Source organism: Lissotriton vulgaris, chromosome 5 (genome assembly GCF_964263255.1).
Source record: "Lissotriton vulgaris chromosome 5, aLisVul1.2, whole genome shotgun sequence".
Lineage (NCBI taxonomy): Eukaryota > Metazoa > Chordata > Amphibia > Caudata > Salamandridae > Lissotriton > Lissotriton vulgaris.
In genome coordinates this window covers 831,831,716-831,854,813 of record NC_141693.1, presented here as the reverse complement: position 1 = coordinate 831,854,813, position 23,098 = coordinate 831,831,716, and the positions used below count along the sequence as shown (strand labels likewise).

The 23,098-nt window shown below is 46.2% G+C and overlaps 1 protein-coding gene across 3 annotated transcripts in view; it reads left to right on the top strand.

The window, feature by feature from the left end:
- PIK3AP1 (phosphoinositide-3-kinase adaptor protein 1) overlaps positions 1-23,098 on the top strand; it is a 1,689,354-nt gene that overhangs the window by 562,194 nt on the left and 1,104,062 nt on the right. The window lies entirely within an intron of this gene.

The window sequence follows — 23,098 nt, the reverse complement described above, 5'->3', positions numbered from 1 at the left end:
GCAAAATCCTTCCATTCACTATTGTTTTCCATTTCACTTTTTGCATATAAATCCACTAACTTAGTCTGATTCTTATAATAAGTCAGTCGACAACACACACAAGTGAAATTAGGCCTCTCACTTGATTTCACCTGAAAGATGGAAATTTCCTTGTGAAACTTATCTATATTAGAAATCTGTACACTCTCTTCCACATTACCTTCTTCTACTGGGTCAATTTCAACATTGTTCTCTTTACTAGCAAAGTAACAGAACTCAATTTCTTCACAAATATTCTTCACATGTAGTTCTGAACCATGCAAAAGAGCACTGCTCAATTGTTTAAGCATAATTGCTGGACTCTTAGCATAATACAACATTCTCACTAATTTCCTCACTTTATTATGATGCACTGCTAGCATCCTGAAATGATGAAAAACACTCTGGCATACTCTTCTGGAAAGACAAGCCAGTGAATGCCCATGCAAACCTGTTACTTCTCTCACTCTGCAAGGATCTAATTCTTGCAACAACTTCATTTTCTGTTTTAAACTTTTCTTATTAAATGTACGAACAAAATCACAAAGCAAATTGATGGAATCCTGTCGCACACTACAAATACTACTACATTTCCAGGTGTACACTGGACCCTTAGGACGTCTTCCGAAAACCTCATCACCTAACACCTCTTCTGCATCTGCAGACACAAGTTTTTCTTTTTCAACCGGACAACCATCTTTTACCTCATATGCTCGACCACTGGTGTCAACTGCATGCACCAAATCATTGTCCTGGAAGTAACTCTCCTCATTGAAAAATGCCTCACAACTTGAACTATGCATCCATTCTCCTGAGAAAACTTCACAAAAATGACGACGATTAACTACTCTCTTCCATCTACTATTTGATTTGAAATCATAAATTACTTTGTTTAGTTTCCTAATTCTATTGATTACCAAAATAAATAACTTTCGCTTAATTTCGAAAGCCTGATCAATAATTTTCCCTACATTTTTCTTTTTCTTATAAAATGCCACTTTCTGTTGGCCTTTCTTAAAATTTTTTAACACATTGACAAATATCCTGTTGCGGAACATTCGCCTACGAATGTCACTGAACTGATTTTCCCTTCTACTGCCATGCACAGAGTTATCTCCTGCTCTAGCAGAAACTTTTTTGACGGGCCTTTCCTTTTCCTTTACAGTGTCTCTCTTCTTCTGCACTAAAACATGTTCTATAGTGGTATTTTTTTGTCTGCAAATTCTTTTTAAAAATGATTTCATTTTCTTACCCGGAGCTTTTTTGGCGACTTGAAATGATTTTATAGTAGAGGACTGCTGTAAATCTTTACCAAGGTGGAGTGTAAGTCGCTTTGCTTCTTTTTGTTTCCTCTGCCTTGAGGGCATTTTTAAATTTTTCCAAAGATCTTCAGTTAAATCTGTGGAATTTTTTTTTACAAATTGTTATTAACCACTATTACCAAACAGTAAACCAATAACAGTAGGCAAACAATTAACACACTACTTGTCAATTCTACCTACAGTAATTTAACAACATAGACAAATTTAAAAATATCAAATAGTAGCAATGGAATGGAATGCTTCTACATATGACCTGTGCTCTGTTATATGTTAATCTCAACTAATTTTAAGACTCTATTTCACAGTTATGTTAAAAACACTTCACACAGGGTGTTTTTGAAAACTTTTAGATAATTTTAAATCAACATCTACAGATTGTTCCTCATCTAGAGATTGTTCCTCATCTAGAGATTGTTCCACATCTAGACATTGTTCCTCATCTAGAAATTGTTCCACATCTAGAAATTGTTCCACATCTAGAGATTGCTCCACATCAGACATTGTTGAAGTTATTGTTATTGACTTAACCTCATAAGTGCTGCGCCTATTCCAACGGCCGACGGCACCACTACCTCGGGAGTGCTGCCGTCGGCCGTTGGACGTTCCAGCTGCACCTGCTCAATGGAAAGTTCAGCACCGGAGCACCATAGCAGCATAGCAGCTAAGGTGTTAAAATTGCCAAGCACACATGAAGGTATATTTACAAGGCCCTTGCACCAGGGGGAAGTGACTTAAAATTGCCAAGCACACACGGGGGCGTATTTACAAGGCCCTTGCACCAGAGGGAAGTGACTTGAAATGGCCAAGCACACATGAAAGCATATTTACAAGGCCCTTGCACCAGGGGGTAGTGACTTACAATTGCCAAGCACACATGGGGGCGTATTTAGAAGGCCCTTGCACCAGGGGGAAGTGAGTTAAAATTGCCAAGCACACATGGGGGCGTATTTACAAGGCCCTTGCATCAGGGGAAAGTGACTTAAAATTGCCAAGCAGACATGAGGGTGTATTTACAACGCCCTTGCACCAGAGGGAAGTGAGTTAAATTTGCCAAGCACACATGAGGGCGTATTTACAAGGCCCTTGCACCAGGAGGAAGTGACTTGAAATGGCCAAGCACACATGAGGGCGTATTTACAAGACCCTTGCACCAGGGGGAAGTGCCTTAAAATTACCAAGCACACATGAGGGCGTATTTACAAGGCCCTTGCACCAGCATAAGGTGTGGCCTATCCAGAGGTATGCTGGATTGGCTGGCAGCCATGGTAAAACCAAGAAATATCTAGGAGCAAAAAGGCAGGTCTTGCAGTCACAAAAGTTTGTTTGAGGTGAGGCCTACTCAGGGTTGCAGATGAAATGTTGGCTTGTTGAAGAGTACAGAGGGGATAATACATGTGCAGGCCAACAGATGAAGTGAGTCATGTCCACTGCACACTTGAACAAAGGCTAGACCTCCTCTGTCTCCCTGGACAGGCCTAAACCTCATCTGCACAATGTGATTAGTAATGTTAGGAAACACAGGTGATGTAATTGAAAAACGTGCAAATATTTTTGCTCATTTCACAATCACATCACCTGTGTTTCCTCAGCTTAGGTATCTCTTTGAGCAGATATAGTCTAGCATATCCAAGAGTACGCAGAAGGTGAGGACTGTATGCAGCAGTGCAATGTACATAATTCTCCTCCTTCGACAATTACAGAAGCCTCAGCATATCCATGCCCCCTAAACAGTCCTAAATGTATATCATTATTATCATAGTGACTATGAAACTCTAGCAGTACATATTGTGAAACCTAATGACTTCAAGAAACGAGTTTTTAAACCGACAAACAAGCAAATTATTCTCCCATATTCATGTTGGGAAGTGAAATATTTATTTAAAAAAGCCGACCCCATGTTATCCTTCTCATAAATGTGAAAAGTATTTCTTTTTTAAAAAAAACGATTTTCTGGTCATAATTTGAAAACACAGCACAGCTCCTATGTACAAGCACACCCTAGCTGGCTTCCTTATTTTCTCCAAAAAGCTTACTAATCTCTTTCTAAATTAAATGAATCTTTTCTCACCTTAGCACGATTTTTAAACACATCATGTAAGCAAATTAGTCTCCCAGATTCATGGGAGAAGTACCTTAAAATTGTCTAGCACACATAGAGGCGTATTTACAAGGCACATGCACCAGGGGAAAATGACTTAAATTTGCAAAGCACTCATGAGGGTGTATTTACAAGGGCCTTGCACCACCTTTAAAGTCACGTTTAAAATGGGGAAAATGACGTGAATGTGGCTCATAAGCCTTGTAAATATGCCCCCATGTTGACTATGTAACTCTTGCAGAACATATTGTGAAACCTAAATGACTTCAAGAAACGAGTTTTTAAACCAACAAACAAGCAAATTATTCTCCCATATTCATGTTGGGAAGTGAAATATTTATTTAAAAAAGCACACCCCATGTTGTCCTTCTCATAAATGTAAAAAGCATTTCTTTTTTTAAAAAAATGATTTTCTGGTCATAATTTGAAAACACAGCACAGCTCCTATGTACAAGCATACCCTGTCAGTACTAATACTTCACATTATCTATAATTATAATTTGTCAAATAAGCAAAATCTTTTTGGAAAAAATAATGAAAACACTTGACACAAAAAACCATTTTAAATGCACAGCTGGCTTCCTTATTTTCTCCATAAACTATACTAGTCTCTATCTAAATTAAATGAATTTTTTCTCACCTTAGCAAATGCTTTTTGAATTTCAAAACAGTCTCAGACACACACCAATTTTTCTTTAGCAGAGCAAAGGGTATGCACTCCAGAGGCTGCAACCAACAAAGGCACAGACATGCTGTATTTCATCACACATATCTCTCATGCCACCCAATCAAAACTCTTCCCTCACTTTTTTCAAATCAACAGCCTTCCCCCCTCTGCCCTTTCTGCTCTTTTTCCATAGCAACTACCTCCTGAAAGTCCTCTCATGTTTACAAGTTCACACAACAATGTTTCAAATGAACTCTGAACTCTCAGTACACCTGCTAATCCACTGCAATGTTTCTTAAAATCATTTTTTCTTAACCATTCAAATTACATCTTTCAAAGAACACATCCATGCACCCTAACTTTCTGTTTTCAGAAATGGAAATCCACCAATCAAGTCTAGTGAATCATTAGCACTGAAACTCCACAGTTTTTTTTCTTTACAAACTCCTACTGTTTTAACTGCCATTTCATTCCCACACTTCATCTGACTGCAGCAGAACCTCCTCTCACCATGTTTTCTGTCTGGATTCTTGGACATAGCTACATCCACTGGGCTCACAGGTATGCTGATAACAGAAATTTACACAACCTCAATTTACAAAATGTAGAAATCAAATGGATTGGCCAAAGAGGATTGAGATGTCATCAATTGATACCATTGGTGAAAACCGTTTTACATTTGCCAAACCCTGACCTCATAATAGTGCACTGTGGAGGAAATGATTTGGGCACTTTGACTGGGGTAGGTCTGGAAATGCTTTTAAAGGACACCTTTGAGCAATTGATGGCACTTTTTCCTCAAACTGCCTTGGTATATTCCAATATATGCCAAAGACAGAAATGGAGGTGGTCCAATCAATTTTGTCCACAAATTGAGAAAGCGAGGAAGCATGTAAATAAGTCTGTTTCAGCTTATATGAGAGACCATGGAATGGGCTCCATCTACAACAATAACTTGCGTTACTACATGCAAGATATCTACAGAGAAGATGGTGTGCACTTCTCAGATGAGGGAAACAGAGTTTTCATACAAAATTTAAGACTGTGTATTGGTACCTACTTATAAGTACCTAGAACTTACACAGAACCCAAAAGCTCTTTTCAGAGCTACCTTAACTATAATTACTCTTTTAAAATTTCGAATGTACCTTTTTTCACTAATTTTCACTTATGTTCGCTTCCCGGTTCGCTACCCGGTACGCGTACCGGCAGCTAACAGTGCGAAAAATTCAATTTTTTTTCCGACATATATGAGCCTCCTCAGCCACCCTCAGAAAACCTAGGGGGTCAGGATACATCTCCCGTGCCCCCTTATACCCATTTCCCACATTGTTTTTCCTCCATCTTGTGATTAAATTCGACCGAAACACAAAATGGCGAACTCCCGTTACGCTACCGGTGAGCTACCCGGTTCGCGTACCGGGTAGCGCTTCTACGGCGAAAAATCGAAATGTTTATTTTTTTTATTTTTTGCCCCACGGGACCCTTTAATAGCCCCCACATCATTCCTAGGGGGTCAGGAGGGGTCTACCTTGCCCCCTTTCATTAATTTCCCCCTTCGTTTTTCTCCACCTCTTGTCTCTCGATCCTACCGAGAGACAAGATGGCGGCCGGTCCGGACTGTTTAGAATGTTGACAGACACCAGAGAGCCAATCAGCTTCACTTCGCGAAGTTCCGTTACGCGTCAGGTACGCGAACCGGGGCGCTAACCGGAGCGCTGTCACAGATATATCTGTTTTTTAAAACGTTAATTTCTCAAAATCCACTGGAGCACATATATTGAGACATAGCAAAGGCACGTCAGGCAAACCATATCTACAATTTTGCCAAGTTTCGTGTAAATCCATTCAGCCGTTTGAGCTAAAAGTGATTCCAACCGCCCTATGGAAAAATGAATGGGAAAAACGCGTTTTGGGACCCCCCTTTTTTCTCGGCCCCCCCTTGACAAAACCCCACATAATTTTCAGGGGCTGCTCAGAAACAAAATGTGCCATTTTCCTGAAAATTTCAGCCAATTCCATCCACAAACGCCAAAGTTATTCGACATAGAGTTTTCAGAAATCCCATAGGAAAATAATCCTAACTATATATACCTACTGGCGACCGCCAGTAGGTAATATATATATATATATATATCACAATCAAAGAGAGTTGTCCCCTCGAAAGAAACCTCACACTGGTAGTATCCTTTAGCGTTTATTGCAAGTAAGCTACAGCCAAGTTGATGCAGCATCACCACCATCCATTTAAGGCCGACTCGTTTCGTGCTTCCAAAGCACTTTTTCACAGGCTGTAACAGAGGGCATGGCGCCGAGCAGGGAAGCACCTGATTTTTGTCCTGGAACCCGCCCTTGTGGGCATACACAGCCGCGCTGTATCCTGGTTTCTGTAATGCTTTTCAGTGTTACTACAGTGAGTTGCTCGACAAGACCTCAATAAAAGTTCAATTATTATCCCAGTGGGTTAGGAAAATGTCATATTCAGACTTCGCTGCACCATAAACCTTACAGCACGCACCACCAGTCCACTTGTTGCGGTATGCAGACTCGCGTTCAGCAAGGGTCCGCTTCTATGTGGCGGGGCTTCCTTCACGGCAGGACTGGCCGTAACAATATCACAATCAAAGAGAGTTGTCCCCTCAAAAGAAACCTCACACTGGTAGTATCCTTTTGCGTTTATTGCATGTAAGCTACAGCCAAGTTGATGCAACATCACCACCATCCATTTAAGGCCGACGCGTTTCGTGCTTCCAAAGCACTTTTTCACAGGCTGGAACAGAGGGCATGGCACCGAGCAGGGAAGCACCTGATTTATGTCCTGAAACCCGCCCTTGTGGGCGTACACAGCCACGCTGTATCCTGGTTTCTGTAGCGCTTTTCAGTGTTACTACAGTGAGTTGCTCGACGAAGCCTCAATAAAAGTTCAATTATTACCCCAGTGGGTTAGGAAAATGTCATATTCAGACTTCGATGCACCATAAACCTTACAGCACGCACCAGCAGTCCACTTGTTGCTGTATGCAGACTCGCGTTCAGCAAGGGTTCACTTCTATGCGGCGGGGCTTCCTTCACGGCAGCACTGGCCATAACAATATCACAATCAAAGAGAGTTGTCCCCTCGAAAGAAACCTCACACTAGTAGTATCCTTTTGCATTTATTGCATGTAAGCTACAGCCAAGTTGATGCAACATCACCACCATCCATTTAAGGCCGACGCGTTTCGTGCTTCCAAAGCACTTTTTCACAGGCTGGAACAGAGGGCATGGCGCCGAGCAGGGAAGCACCTGATTTATGTCCTGAAACCCGCCCTTGTGGGCGTACACAGCCGCGCATTATCCTCGTTTCTGTAGTGCTTTTCAGTGTTACTACAGTGAGTGGCTCGACGAGGCCTCAATAAAAGTTCAATTATTACCCCAGTGGGTTAGGAAAATGTCATATTCAGACTTCGCTGCACCATAAACCTTACAGCACGCACCACCAGTCCACTTGTTGCTGTATGCAGACTCGCGTTCAGCAAGGGACCGCTTCTATGTGGCGGGTCTTCCTTCATGACAGGACTGGCCATAACAATATCACAATCAAAGAGAGTTGTCCCCTCGAAAGAAACCTCACACTGGAAGTATCCTTTTGTGTTTATTGCATGTAAGCTACAGCCAAGTTGATGCAACATCACCACCATCCATTTAAGGCCGACGCGTTTCGTGCTTCCAAAGCACTTTTTCACAGGCTGGAACAGAGGGCAGGGCGCCGAGCAGGGAAGCACCTGATTTATGTCCTGAAACCCGCCCTTGTCGGCGTACACAGCCGCGCTGTATCCTGGTTTCTGTAGCGCTTTTCAGTGTTACTACAGTGAGTTGCTCGACGAGGCCTCAATAAAAGTTCAATTATTACCCCAGTGGGTTAGGAAAATGTCATATTCAGACTTCGCTGCACCATAAACCTTACAGCACGCACCACCAGTCCACTTGTTGCGGTATGCAGACTCGCGTTCAGCAAGGGTCCGCTTCTATGTGGCGGGGCTTCCTTCACGGCAGGACTGGCCGTAACAATATCACAATCAAAGAGAGTTGTCCCCTCAAAAGAAACCTCACACTGGTAGTATCCTTTTGCGTTTATTGCATGTAAGCTACAGCCAAGTTGATGCAACATCACCACCATCCATTTAAGGCCGACGCGTTTCGTGCTTCCAAAGCACTTTTTCACAGGCTGGAACAGAGGGCATGGCACCGAGCAGGGAAGCACCTGATTTATGTCCTGAAACCCGCCCTTGTGGGCGTACACAGCCACGCTGTATCCTGGTTTCTGTAGCGCTTTTCAGTGTTACTACAGTGAGTTGCTCGACGAAGCCTCAATAAAAGTTCAATTATTTCCCCAGTGGGTTAGGAAAATGTCATATTCAGACTTCGATGCACCATAAACCTTACAGCACGCACCACCAGTCCACTTGTTGCTGTATGCAGACTCGCGTTCAGCAAGGGTTCACTTCTATGCGGCGGGGCTTCCTTCACGGCAGCACTGGCCATAACAATATCACAATCAAAGAGAGTTGTCCCCTCGAAAGAAACCTCACACTAGTAGTATCCTTTTGCATTTATTGCATGTAAGCTACAGCCAAGTTGATGCAACATCACCACCATCCATTTAAGGCCGACGCGTTTCGTGCTTCCAAAGCACTTTTTCACAGGCTGGAACAGAGGGCATGGCGCAGAGCAGGGAAGCACCTGATTTATGTCCTGAAACCCGCCCTTGTGGGCGTACACAGCCGCGCATTATCCTCGTTTCTGTAGTGCTTTTCAGTGTTACTACAGTGAGTGGCTCGACGAGGCCTCAATAAAAGTTCAATTATTACCCCAGTGGGTTAGGAAAATGTCATATTCAGACTTCGCTGCACCATAAACCTTACAGCACGCACCACCAGTCCACTTGTTGCTGTATGCAGACTCGCGTTCAGCAAGGGTCCGCTTCTATGTGGCGGGTCTTCCTTCATGACAGGACTGGCCATAACAATATCACAATCAAAGAGAGTTGTCCCCTCGAAAGAAACCTCACACTGGAAGTATCCTTTTGTGTTTATTGCATGTAAGCTACAGCCAAGTTGATGCAACATCACCACCATCCATTTAAGGCCGACGCGTTTCGTGCTTCCAAAGCACTTTTTCACAGGCTGGAACAGAGGGCAGGGCGCCGAGCAGGGAAGCACCTGATTTATGTCCTGAAACCCGCCCTTGTCGGCGTACACAGCCGCGCTGTATCCTGGTTTCTGTAGCGCTTTTCAGTGTTACTACAGTGAGTTGCTCGACGAGGCCTCAATAAAAGTTCAATTATTATCCCAGTGGGTTAGGAAAATGTCATATTCAGACTTCGCTGCACCATAAACCTTACAGCACGCACCACCAGTCCACTTGTTGCGGTATGCAGACTCGCGTTCAGCAAGGGTCCGCTTCTATGTGGCGGGGCTTCCTTCACGGCAGGACTGGCCGTAACAATATCACAATCAAAGAGAGTTGTCCCCTCAAAAGAAACCTCACACTGGTAGTATCCTTTTGCGTTTATTGCATGTAAGCTACAGCCAAGTTGATGCAACATCACCACCATCCATTTAAGGCCGACGCGTTTCGTGCTTCCAAAGCACTTTTTCACAGGCTGGAACAGAGGGCATGGCACCGAGCAGGGAAGCACCTGATTTATGTCCTGAAACCCGCCCTTGTGGGCGTACACAGCCACGCTGTATCCTGGTTTCTGTAGCGCTTTTCAGTGTTACTACAGTGAGTTGCTCGACGAAGCCTCAATAAAAGTTCAATTATTACCCCAGTGGGTTAGGAAAATGTCATATTCAGACTTCGATGCACCATAAACCTTACAGCACGCACCACCAGTCCACTTGTTGCTGTATGCAGACTCGCGTTCAGCAAGGGTTCACTTCTATGGGGCGGGGCTTCCTTCACGGCAGCACTGGCCATAACAATATCACAATCAAAGAGAGTTGTCCCCTCGAAAGAAACCTCACACTAGTAGTATCCTTTTGCATTTATTGCATGTAAGCTACAGCCAAGTTGATGCAACATCACCACCATCCATTTAAGGCCGACGCGTTTCGTGCTTCCAAAGCACTTTTTCACAGGCTGGAACAGAGGGCATGGCGCCGAGCAGGGAAGCACCTGATGTATGTCCTGAAACCCGCCCTTGTGGGCGTACACAGCCGCGCTGTATCCTGGTTTCTGTAGTGCTTTTCAGTGTTACTACAGTGAGTTGCTCGACGAGGCCTCAATAAAAGTTCAATTATTACCCCAGTGGGTTAGGAAAATGTCATATTCAGACTTCGCTGCACCATAAACCTTACAGCACAAACCACCAGTCCACTTGTTGCTGTATGCAGACTCACGTTCAGCAAGGGTCCGCTTCTACGCGGCGGGGCTTCCTTCACGGCAGGACTGGCCGTAACAATATCACAATCAAAGAGAGTTGTCCCCTCGAAAGAAACCTCACACTGGTAGTATCCTTTTGCGTTTATTGCATGAAATCTACAGCCAAGTTGATGCAGCATCACCACCATCCATTTAAGGCCGACGCGTTTCGTGCTTCCAAAGCACTTTTTCACAGGCTGGAACAGAGGTCATGGCGCCGAGCAGGGAAGCACCTGATTTATGTCCTGAAACCCGCACTTGTGGGCGTACACAGCCGCGCTGTATCCTGGGTTCTGTAGTGCTTTTCAGTGTTATTACAGTGAGTTGCTCGACGAGGCCTCAATAAAAGTTCAATTATTACCCCAGTGGTTTAGGAAAATGTCATATTCAGACTTCGCTGCACCATAAACCTTACAGCACGCACCACCAGTCCACTTGTTGCTGTATGCCGACTCGCGTTCAGCAAGGGTCCGCTTCTATGCGAACCCTTGTGTGAACAAGAGTACATCTGTACTCGAAACGTTGCATTTTTGAAAGGCACTGAATAAAACAACTTGCCTGGAGATTACGTATATATGTATATATATATATATATATATATATATATATATATATATTATATATATATATATATATATATATATATATATATATATATATTATATATATATATATCAATGAAAAAAACCAAAGGTTAAGGATAAGTTGTAGTTAGTAAAACTTTATTTTTTTCTATACAACCCCAACTATAAAAACCTTAGAAATTCTAACGCTATAGTCACAACTTAAAATATTAATTTACCCACCACCAGTTAGAACTTAAATTAATAATTTATGCACCACCTTTAATTTACTATAAGTCGTACACTTCTGTACACAGTCGTGCTCCCTCACTCGCCACACTATATTAACAATAAGTATAAATATATGAAGGAGACCTTGGGCTTCTTTAAGGAGCTTCACTGATCAGTTAGAGATACTATTTAAAGTATTTACGTTTATGCTTCAAAATTAACTTTACAACCGAAGCCTTCCAATTGTAGAGCAATTGAAAAAAATGGATGTGAAAATTTGAAATACCATTTGGTCAGTGTGAGAAGTTGGCCTGGTATATGATGATCACTATTCTAGTGAGCACCTTGCACCAGTCCAAATGACCCTTATGGTGATTGGTTGTAAGTCAACCTTATAGACCAGCTATCCTAATGGTAGCATGGACGAAAGCAGTCTTAGGCTAAACTCAAGAGGGCATGTGAAGCCAGCTGTTTTACCATATGCAATCCTTTTAACATCAAATGAAAGGACACCACACAAGTTATATATTATAAAATATATGTATTTATTACTAGAATAATCCACTATACTCTTTGTGAGCACAGAAGCTCAAGCGTTAAACAAGGAACTTCATATAACATACAATAAGCTGCACAATTATGGATAGGCCGGGTGGACACTCAAACCATATATTAAAAAAGTGGTATGAGTACCACGTCATGAACAATGGTAAGGCCTAGGGCCTTGAGAATCGCTGGGGCTACACTGGACTAACAAAGGTTAGGACATAGGAGGCCCACAGGATGAGGGTGCAGTGTCTATAGGCAACCGCGTTTACCATACAAGTCAATGTTCAGTAAAAATTAGAAAGTTACTGGTTTAGGAGTCTTCCGACTGGACTAGAACTTAGCTACTTAAAAGTAGGACACTAGAGGTGTGATGCACTACAGGAGCACTGGAGTACTCTTGTTACCTCACCCACAGGAAGCGGGTGCATAGGTGCCAAAGTATGTTGGGTTTCGTCTAGCCAGTGACCAGGATGGAACCAGGAAGGAACCAGGCAATGTCGGGTTGCGATCAGGTGCTGTCGAGTAGTTTGTCTCCGCTGCCACGTAGACCATGAAGTATCGTTGATGACCAGGAGTTGAACACGGGCTGTCCCACGATAGCTCTCGCTGTCGGCGGTGTCGGTTCTCGAATCGGAGTCAACAGGCCTTGGCCTTGGCGAATGCACCCCACGCAGGACTCGAAGATGGCTTCTGGATCGGACCAGCAAGGTCATATCGGTGGCTCCTTTTCAGGGGAGCTAGGGCCAGTCTGCAGCAACCAGACCAGCAGTGTAAAGTCGAAGGATCGTCGTCACAGAGGCCACTAGTCAACGGGCAAGTGACCGGACAACGCGTCAAGCAGGAAAAGTGCAAAAGGGCCCCACGCAGCACTCAGTGAGTGTGGAGAGGTGATTTCCGGTGCACAGGCTGCTCAGGGCTGGGGCTTCTCAATCCCCAATGCACAGCTCCAAGGGGGCCTCGGGAGCTGCACAGGAAGCACTTTGCAGGCTTTGCAAGATGGCCGGTCCCACGTCTCACGTCACCTACACGGGTCTGAGCTTTGCTAGGAATGTGGATCGGGCTGTTGGAAGTCTGGGAGTCCAGGTCTTGACGGTCTCTGTTGTTTAAGCTCCGGCGGGAGCAACGGCAAAGAAAACCTTTGAGCGCTGATGGTGCCTGCTTGCCCAGGGTGGCCACTCCTTGACCACAAGGGAGATTCTTCAGTCTTCTACGTCGAGTAGGATGTCGAAGGGTCCAGCATTTCATATCAAAGTTTCAGTCAGGATGATCTGCTGTGCCATGGCACAGCTCCTACCTTTATTCAAAATCAAGGGGCTGGATCTCCTGCTAGGTCCCTCTTATGGGTGGGACCCAGTAAGGGGGTGGTTACACCCCTTTCCCTTTGTCCAGTTTCGCGCCAGAGCTGGGGCTGAAGTGCCCCAGCACCGGTTTGAGCTGGACTTTGCATGTGACACCTTGTGTGCCCCAGGCAGTGTCTAGTTTCATTCAGCCCTCCCTGCCCCAATCCACTATCTCCTGTCTGGGGTGGTGTAACACCTCCCTGTGACAGTAAACCTTTTGTCCAGGCCTCCCCTGCCGGAGTTTCGGTCAGCATCAGGAGGCCAGACTTGTGTCTGTGGCAGCAGCATCCATTTTGTGATGCTGAGGCTCTGGTTAGATTTAACCACGTTTAAGGAAAGTAACATGTCGTCTCCCTCTAGACGGGTGGAATGCTACCCCCGTCACCAGGACTGGTGAGGGGGTAGTATTCCAAAGCGTATGACACCTCACACGACATGTTTTGATAAAGCCAGACCATAGTTAGCATTTAACCGCGAGGTTCATAATGCACTTAAGAGTACATGGTATGGCAATATCCCAGAACAGCTATAGGGACATGGTTCCGAAAGCTGCAGACAGGCTCAGCTCATGCTAGAGAACCATCTCACATAAAACCAAGCATTCTGCCTCCAGGATTGTTAATGCCTGCCATAGGAGTGACTTATAAGTGTATATGTGTCCAGATATAGGTTCAGACATAGGTATACTATATCTAAGCAAGGGGTGATTACACCACCTTGCCCCAGATGAGTGATCAGCCAGTTGTGTCCGTTTGGATGGCCAGTCAGGGGTGGCAAAAGATATGCTGCAGCCCCTGGTAGGCCTTGGATGCACCTATGCCCTGGGTACCTATAGTACACTGTACAGGGGCTGATAAGGTGACCCAATACCCAATTGGAGATGTACCTAGGGTACATGGAGTCCATTTTACAGAGAGAACAGATAGCCTGCTGCCCTGATTAGCAGGATCCCAGGCCAACTAAGTCGAAAACTAGCTAAACACTAGGCAAAAAAATCTGGGGTAACCATAGTCAGATATCCACCTTCCTACATAACTCCCCCAAACGAAAGGAGATAAAGCTATCCTTGACCAGGTAAGCCTATATTGCCTAAGTGGCCATATAAGGAAGTACCTGCACTAGCATGGTTACCCCTGTCTCATGGTCCACTAAGCGATCCCTCACCCTAAGGGTATCAGAGGGTCTCCACCATAGGGAATCTCTACCTGTGGGGTGTTTTGGCAAAGTAAAAGGCTGATGCGGGAATGGAGTTTTGAAGTGAGGCTCCACTAATGTAGGGCTCAGCTTCCTCCAATCACTATCCACCATGGATGCCTTTCTTTCCATGACTGAGTTGCACTGTGCTCTCAGGGTCAAGCTCTGGCTGCCTACAGCTGGAGACTGGGTCCCTTTTGTTGGCTTACTGTAGGGACAAGTCAGGTTTGGGGCCTTTGGGTCCCAGGTTTGGCTGTGCCCAACAGAATTCATCTGGGGGAGGCTCCTAACTAAGGGTATGGGAGATCCCTCAGGAGTTTTTGACTTTTTCACCTTGCTAGGGCTGCTAGTTTTGGTGCCTGCCTCTAATCTGCTGATGGGGTGGTTTTTGTGGACAGGGGACCCTTTGGGGTACACCACTGGCCTCCCTGACCTCTACAGCCCTGGGCTGACTGAGGCAGAGTAGAGAGGGGCAGGTTACCTGCTCCAGACTGGGTCCCACCTTGGAAGGGTCCACTGGCATCAGAGGCTCTGCCAGGCTAGGCCTGACTACCTCTGGGGCAGTTCCTTCACAAGGGGTAGGGTCAGTTCCCTGAGGAGGCTGACTCTCATCTAATGTCTGGTGGGAGGGAGACTTTTCTTCCTCCCCAATGCCCTCTGTTTGAGTGGAGTGATCCATAGTTTCAGGGTTCACAACACAAACATCTGTTTGAATTTGGGCTGTGGCCATCTCAGCCCCACCAACCTTTTCAGGAAGGGACTCAGTTTGGGTTTGGGCTGTGACCATCACAGCCCTGCCAACCTTTTCAGGGAAGTCTGCCTGAGCCTGGGCTGTGACCATCACAGCCCTTCCAACCTCTTCAGGAAGGAATTCTGCTTGGGCTGGGGCTGTGGCTATCACAGCCCCACTAACCTTTTCTGGAAGGCCTACCATTCTAGAATGGGTTTCTTGTTCAACCTCAGCCCAGGCTGAGATCTCTAGATCATTCCCCAGTGGACAATCTACAGGCAAGTTTGATGACACTGCCACTCTCTTGGGGCCAGTGACACCTTGTCAGGGTTCGCAGTGGTGCCGCGGCCGGCCGGCCATCCCCGCATACACACACGGGAAGCCGGAATACTTACTTCCGGCTCGAAGTTGAGTCCCCGGTCTAGTCCCGGGCAGCGGAGCACAGAAGTACTTCCGGAGGAAATGCTTAAACATCGCGTTTCCCGCCGGCTCGGTGCTTCGGATTCCTTGCTGGAGGTCCCGCTTGCTGAGACCTGCCAGTTTCTACAGGAGACAAGGCGCGTTGAGCGCTGCTCGTCTGTCACGTCAGCCACACTTGTAGGAGCGCTTCCTGAAGCTCGTCTGTCACCACGGAGCCAAGCCGCGCTGGAGCGCAACTCTGCATTCAAGTCTGCGCTACTTAGGAGCGCTTGGTTGATCCTTCTCCTGGGTAATCCAGGACTGCTCCTGATTTGTTTCTTTAACCCTTAACGTGCAGGAGCGCCTTGAGGGTGTTTAGTGAACCTGAGTTTTGTTTTGGCTTTGTACTATCGGTTTCCCACAGCACAGGAGCACAAAAAAGGGAAACAGCTCAGCCTGAATCCTTCGGTTGAATATTGGGGATGCCACAGGTTGAGTGACTACGTACAGTTTCAGCTATTCGCGCAGGAGCGCTTTCTTTTGTTTTAGCTGGGGTGAAACGCGCAGGAGAGCTTTCTTTTGTGCTAGCTTTGGTGAAACGTGCAGGAGCGCTTTCTTTAGAACTTGGGTGTAACACGCAGGAGCGTCTTGCCCTCGCCTTTCATCTCCGGAGCTGAACCCGTCTGGGGACCTTCCTTCCCGGAAGCATTGGTGAGTCCTCAGGAAGTTCCACGATCTGTGTGTGTATTTGGGGGGTGGTTCCTTTTTGGGTCTGACTCTGATATAGCTCTTTCTTGGTTTCCAGTTGCCACCGGAACGCCCCGCCAGCTCCACGCTATCCTTTACCCTACACCCTGGCTCCCATCCCTGCGTCCATCTCATCCCTGCTGGGTATTGCCTTCCACGAGGGTCAGGTGGGTACAGGGACGGTTGCTCTTGTCGTCTCTGCGGAATCGCGTCAAAAGCAAAGGTAAGACTTGTGGGGCATCTGACACACCTCCCCAGCTGATATTTACTACTGCCATGGGATGATGTTTCTGCACTCCATCAATGTTGATCACCTGATATGTGAACCCAGGTAAAAGTTGTCCTGAGGGAACTTGACTGTCAGTCACCATAGTGATGCTGGCCCCTGTATCTCTGTAGGCTTCAACTTTCTGGCCATTGATGTGGGGCTCCTGTCTGTACTTGACCAAAGTGTTGGGACAAGCAGTGAAGTTGGCAAACCCCATGCCATTTTCACAGACAAGAGTAGCTGTGGTAGGGGACCTGGTTAGGCCAGAGTCCACCTGAGTTCCCCATGTAAACCCAGCCAAATTCTTGGGGGCACTCCCACCACCTGGGGGATTACTACTGGTAGTAACAGGAGGTGTTGGAGTATTACTTGGAAGAATATTCTCCTTATTGCTGGCCTTAGGGCAACTGCTGTCAGTCTTCCAGTGGCCAGGCTTTTTACAAGCATGGCAATAAGGTTTCTTAACTGTAGAGGAAGTGTTTTGGGACCCACCCCCCTCTTGGGAATTTTGGGGCCCTGGGGAAGTCTTGTCTTTAGATTTATCCCCACCTTTCTCTTGAGTCTTGGAATTATCTTTCTTTTGGTCACCACCCTGATTCTTAGGCCTAATCCTGGTTCGGACCCATTTGTCTGCCCTCTTACCCAATTCTTGTGGAGAGGTCAGATCTGAGTCCACCAGTTGCTGGTGTAAAAGCTGGTTTTGACAATTACTAAGGATCTGCTCCCTCATAATCAAAGTATACAATCCTGTATAGTCATGTACTTTGTTGCCAAGCAACCAACCTTCCATAGCCTTAGTAGCACAATCTACAAAATTAGTCCAGTCCTGAGTCTGAGCTTTCTGGGTATCTCTGAACAACAACCTGTATTGTTCAGTGGTTAGGCCAAAACCCTCAATAAGAGCACTCATCAGGACAGTGTAGTTTTTAGCATCCTCAGGTCTAACAGTGAGGAGCTTGTCTCTCCCTTTTTCTGAAAAGGAGAGCCACAAGAGTGCTGCCCACTGATCTTGGGGAACCTGTTGTACCATGCAAGCTCTTTCCAGAGCAGTCATCCATTTGTGGATGTCATCCCCATCTATGTTGGGGGGCACAATCTTACTCAGGTTTCTATGATCCTAGGACCTGTCTTTATCCTTAGGGATACTGCTGCCACCAGTGGAATCTAATCCACTTAATTTGTGTCCCCTTGCTAAAGCAAGTTTAGCTTGGGCCAGGGCTATCTCTTCTTTCTCTATCTGAAGTTGGACAGCTATCATCCTAGCCTCATGCTCTCTTCTCTGGGGGGAAGTCATTCCCCTTTGAGATCCCCTTGAGGCATTAGAAAGGATAGACTCCCTGGAAGAAGATCTGTCCCTTATTTTGCCAGGGTGAACTCTAATATTAGGTCTGGGAAGGGGTAACCCCTCTCCATCCCCATGTAGGCTTAAGTTGGCCCTGCTAAGTCTTCTGACCTGAACCTGGCCATCCCTCTGATCATCTGACTCATCGCCATCTACCTCCTCATCCTCTGTAGTGATGGTGTCATCTTCTAAGGGGGCCCCTGCTCCTGTATTACCTGGGAGGGCTTCAGCAGCCTTCTCAATATCAGCTGTCTCCCGGATATGTATCAGGATGGGGATGGTGGGCTTATGACCCCTTTTCAGCCCTCTTGAGATGCACAAGGCACTCAAGTCTCTGAAGCTGAGTTTTCCATAGCCGGTTGGTGCCTTGGGAGGGTCACCCACAGGCAAAGAACTGAGTGGTTCACCTGTGCCAGCCATGACTAGTGAGGTGGAGGTGTGTGTACCTACCTACACTATGTGTTTACCTACTTGAACCTCTCTAGAGGTTGTAATCAGGGTGTGCTCAACCCTTTGGTATACAACCACTAAGTTCAGTAGAACTTAAGTATGTAAAGCTTTGTTTATATGTACCTAAGGTACTTGATGGGATCTTTCAAATGATATCGTCAAAGATTACAATTGGTAAAACAAACAGCGAGCTCAAATCCCAACCGCTGCACACCAATGTGAGAAGTTGGCCTGGTATATGATGATCACTATTCTAGTGAGCACCTTGCACCAGTCCAAATGACCCTTATGGTGATTGGTTGTAAATCAACCTTATAGACCAGCTATCCTAATGGTAGCATGGACAAAAGCAGTCTTAGGCTAAACTCAAGAGGGCATGTGAAGCCAGCTGTTTTACCATATGCAATCCTTTTAACATCAACTGAAAGGACACCACACAAGTTATATATTATAAAATATATGTATTTATTACTAGAATAATCCCCTATACTCTTTATGAGCACAGAAGCACAAGCGTTAAACAAGGAACTTCATATAACATACAATAAGCTGCACAATTATGGATAGGCCGGGTGGCCACTCAAACCATATATTAAAAAAGTGGTATAAGTACCACGTCATGAACGATGGTAAGGCCTGGGGCCTTGAGAATCGCTGGGGCTACACTGGACTAACGAAGGTTAGGACATAGGAGGCCCACAGGATGCGGGTGCAGTGTCTATAGGCAACCGCGTTTACCATACAAGTCAATGTTGTGTAAAAATTATAAAGTTACTGGTTTAGGAGTCTTCCGACTGGACTAGAACTTAGCCACTTAAAACTAGGACACTAGAGGTGTAATGCACTACAGGAGCACCGGAGTACTCTTGTTACCTCACCCACAGGAAGCAGGTGCCAAAGGATGTCGGGTTTCGTCGTGGAGTTCTATGGAGCCTGGAGGAAAAGATGCTGCAGGCGACCAGGAGAGAAGAGTCCGGTTGGATCCAAGGGTGGATCAAAGATGTAGAGTACCTGAAAGCAGACGGGACAGAGTTTAGGCCACTAGCCAGTGACCAGGATGGAACCAGGAAGGAACCAGGCAAAGTCGGGTTGCGATCAGGTGCTGTTGAGTAGTTTGTCTCAGCTGCCACGTGGACCAGGAAGTATCGATGACAAACAGGAGTTGAACACGGGCTGTCCCACAAAGGCTCTCGCTGTCGGCGGTGTCGGTCCTCGAATCTGAGTCAACAGGCCTTGGCAAATGCAAACCACACAGGACTCAAAGATGGCTTCTGGATCGGACCAGCCAGGTCAGATCGGTGGCTTCTTTTCAGGGAAGCTACGGCCAGTCTGAAGCAACTAGACTAGCAGTGTAAAGTTGAAAGATCGTCGTCACAGAGGCCACTAGCCAACGGGCAAGTGACCGGACAACGCGTCGAGCAGGAAAAGTGCAAAAGGGCCCCACGCAGCACTCGGTGAGTGTGGAGAGGTGATCTTCAGTGCACAGGCTGCTCAGGGCTGGGGCTTCTCAATCCCCATTGCACAGCTCCAAGGGGGCCTCGGGAGCTGCACAGGAAGCACTTTGCTGGCTTTCCAAGATGGCCAGTCCCACGTCTCATGTAGCCTCCACGGGTCTCAGCTTTGCTAGGACTGTGGATCGGGCTGTTGGAAGTCTGGGAGTCCAGGTCTTGACGGTCTCTGTTGTTCAAGCTCCGGCAGGAGCAACGGCAAAGAAAACCTTTGAGCGCTGATGGTGCCTGCTTGCCCAGGGTGGCCACTCCTTGACCATAAGGGAGATTCTTCAGTCTTCTACGTCGAGTAGGATGTCGAAGGGTCCAGAGTTTCGTATTAAAGTTTCAGTCAGAATGATCTGCTGTGCCATGGCACAGCTCCTACCTTTATTCAAAATGAAGGGGCTGGTTCTCCTCCTAGGTCCCTCCTATGGGTGGGACCCAGTAAGGGGGTGGTTACACCCCTTTCCCTTTGTCCAGTTTCGTGCCAGAGCTGTGGCTGGAGTGCCCCAGCACTGGTTTGAGCTGGACTTTGCATGGGACACCTTGTGTGCCCCAGGCAGTGTCTAGTTTCATTCAGCTCTCCCTGCCCCAATCCACTATCTCCTGTCTGGGGTGGTGTAACACCTCCCTGTGACAGGAAACCTTTTGTCCAGGCCTCCCCTGCTGGAGTTTCGGTCAGCATCAGGAGGCCAGACTTGTGTCTGTGGCAGCAGAATCCATTTTCATACATTCTAGCATTCTGCATGCTTTTACAATGCCGTATCTAAAACATGAGTGTACATATGACATTTTTTCTCAGCAGATAAACATATAATTTGCTTTGTCTTGTCCATTTAAAAAAGGTATTGTAAATCAATTTGCATAGGTAGGAATTGGTTAGGTTGGATGCATGATAACATCTACGCTCCATCACCACACAGACATGGCTCCTACCGCAAGACGATGCTCCGAACCTACTCTTTCTCAAAGAAACATGTCTAAACCCACCCTCGGCACAGATATCACTGCCACAATCCCCGCTGGCTACAAGGTCATTAGGCATGACCATCAGCGCCAGCCTGGAGTCGGAGTCACCATCATATTCAAAGATACAATCAGCTGCACCACCCACACTCCCCCTACCACCAGCTTCATGGAGCAACTCACATTCAATGTACACATCAGAGCCAATTCTCCCTGGATGGAACCCTCATATACAGACCACCTGCACCTTGCACCATTTTCTTCAGCAACATCACAGACTTTGTTGCACCATTCATCCATCAAAACCAGCACCTTCATCCTCTGAGACCATAACTTTTACCTAGAAGACTACATCGACCCAAACTACATGAGCCTTTCTAGAAAACCTTGCAAACCTTGGACTCACCCAGCATTTTACTAAACTCACCCACATTGCCGGACGCCTATTCTCCTCAATCAGCAACATCATAAACGACAAGCCAGCAACTATGACCTGGACAGACCACGTCCTTGTCAATTTCAGTAAACCTATCCCACATCATCACAGACCAACCATCAAAGGAACTACCTACCGGAGCTGGAAAAGCATTTCAGAAGAGAAGTGTGCTTCCGCCCCCTCCAGGCATCGATCCGAGCACACTTGTGACTTGCTGAAAGCCATTAAAAATAAAAAAATCGGGATCCTTGCATGCACCAACACCATCGCTCCCCTCAAGAGCAACCCATGGGCAAGAGCCAGACCACAAGGCAACTGGTACACAGAGGAACTCAGGCTGGTGAAACTGGAGTGAAAATGGAGAACAAGTCAAGACACTGCAGACAAGGACATCTTCAATTAAGCCCTGAGACACTATGACCAGCAGATTTGGAAGACCAAGTGCACATTGCATTGATGTCGGAACTAACAACAGCAAGTAAATCCTTGCCATCATCAAAGAATTCACTAAGCCTCCTACCGCCTTCAGCAACATCACCTCCTCAGAAGCCTTTGCAATAAGCTCTCAAAATTCTTCTGTAACAAAATCACCTCAACTGGTCTCCGTTACCATTGCTATTCAACTTCCCATAATGGCCAATGAATGAGGCCTGACTTTGTGGCCTGCCGTTACCTCTGTTGAGATAGCTGCTACCATGAAGACCATCCACTCTGGGACTCCATCTGACCGTTGCATTCACCACTCCTTTACCAAAGCACTCCTACCAATCAGTGAAGCTCTAGCACCCATCCTCAATACCTCCCTAGACTCAGGAAACATGCCACCGTCATGCCCCTTTCTAAGAAGACATCTGCTGACCCAGCCACATTTTCTAACTACAGACCCATCTTCATCCTACTATACCCTGCAAAGGTCTTAGAGAAACGAATCGACCACCACCTCACCTATCACCTCAGCAACTACCACCTTCTCAATACCATGCAGTCTGGATTCAGAGCCAAACACACTAAAGAAACAGCACTCATTGCCACCACAGATGACATCTGCAGGATACTTGACAGGGTAGAACTGGCAGCCTTCATTCTCCTGGATGTCTCTGCAGCATTTGACACAGTTTTACAGCCCACCCTCATCAAGCGTCTGCACGAGATTGGCATCCATGGAGCCACTCTCCATTAGATCTGCTACTTCTTAAGGGACAGAACACAAGCTGTCAGCATGGCACCTTACTCCTCGGAAGTCTTGCTTACCCATAAGTGGAGTCCCCACAAGGTTCATCGCTTAGCCTCATCCTCTTCCATGCATACATGATCCCTCTGGCCAGTGTCATTGATGCATATGACATCAACATCCTCTCAAATGCAGACAACATGCAACTCATATTCTTCCTCTCGAACAAGACCCACAGCACAAGAAACAGATTCACCACCTGCATGACCAAAGTTGTTAATTGGATGAAAGCCAACTGCCTCAAGCTCAACACTGACGAGACAGAAATAGTGATCTCCAGGAAGAACACCTCACCATGGTACTCCAACTGGTGGCCTTCGGAACTCAGACCCAAATCCACACCCTGAACCCATGCCAGGACCATGGGAATATTCATCAACAGCAAACTGGACATGATTGCACAAGTCGATGCAGTGGGTGCATCCTGATTCCATACCCTGAAAATGTTGAGAAAGATCTTCAAATGGCTCCCAAGTAACATAAGAAAAACTGTCACTCACACCCTAGTCACCAGCAAGTTGGACTATGGGAGCACCCTCTACGCCAAAATCACCAAGCAACTCACTAGAAGACTACAGATCATACAGAACTCAGCAGCAGGACTCATCTTCAACCTCCCACAAAGAACTTACATTACACCACACCTCAGGGA